The 756-nt window shown below is 52.2% G+C and overlaps 1 non-coding gene across 1 annotated transcript; it reads right to left on the reverse strand.

The window, feature by feature from the left end:
* Positions 1 to 290: 290 nt before the first annotated feature.
* Positions 291 to 375, reverse strand: TRNAR-UCG. Its single transcript has one exon. It is a non-coding gene; the product is annotated as a tRNA-Arg (tRNA).
* Positions 376 to 756: the final 381 nt, after the last annotated feature.

The raw sequence follows: 756 nt of genomic DNA on the forward strand, positions 1-756 counted from the left end.
CCTGCAGCAAGAGCCTGGTTGCAGCGGCAGCTGGTGGTGGGGAGGGCTGGCGCCTGGTGGTCCGGGTGGCGAGACTGGGTTAATGTTGGAGCCTGGGGAGGAACAGCAATAGACAACAGTTGGCGAGTACTGAGCCGTTTGTTGTACTCTTTTATTTATTTATTTATTTTTAAATTTTTTTTAATGTTTATTTTTGAGAGACACAGATACAGAATGCGAGTGGGTTGGGGCAGAGAGAGAGGGAGACACAGAATCGGAAGCAGGCTCCAGGCTCTGAGCCGTCAGCACAGAGCCCGACGCGGGGCTCGAACCCGCGGAATGCGAGATCATGACCTGAGCCGAAGTCAGACGCTCAACCGACTGAGCCACCCAGGCGCCCCTGTTGTACTGTTTTAAAAAAAATTTTTTTCTTAATGTTTTTATTTACTTTTGAGACAGAGAGAGATGGAGCATGAGCAGGGAAGGGGCAGAGAGAGAGGGAGACACAGAATCGGAAGCAGGCTCCAGGCTCTGAGCCATCAGCACAGAGCCCGATGCAGGGCTCGAACTCACAGACTGTGAGATCATGACCTGAGCTGAAGTCGGACGCTCAACCGACGGAGCCACCCAGGCGCCCCTGTTGTACTGTTTTAAACAACCCTACGAGGTGGGCACTTTCGCTGTCCTCACGAAGAATAAGAACCACGGAGAGGTTAGGTAAGCCATGTCCGTATGGTTCGTAAGGCCACATCCTTCGGAACACAGAAGGATGTGTAC

This window comes from Prionailurus bengalensis, chromosome A1 (assembly GCF_016509475.1).
Source record: "Prionailurus bengalensis isolate Pbe53 chromosome A1, Fcat_Pben_1.1_paternal_pri, whole genome shotgun sequence".
Lineage (NCBI taxonomy): Eukaryota > Metazoa > Chordata > Mammalia > Carnivora > Felidae > Prionailurus > Prionailurus bengalensis.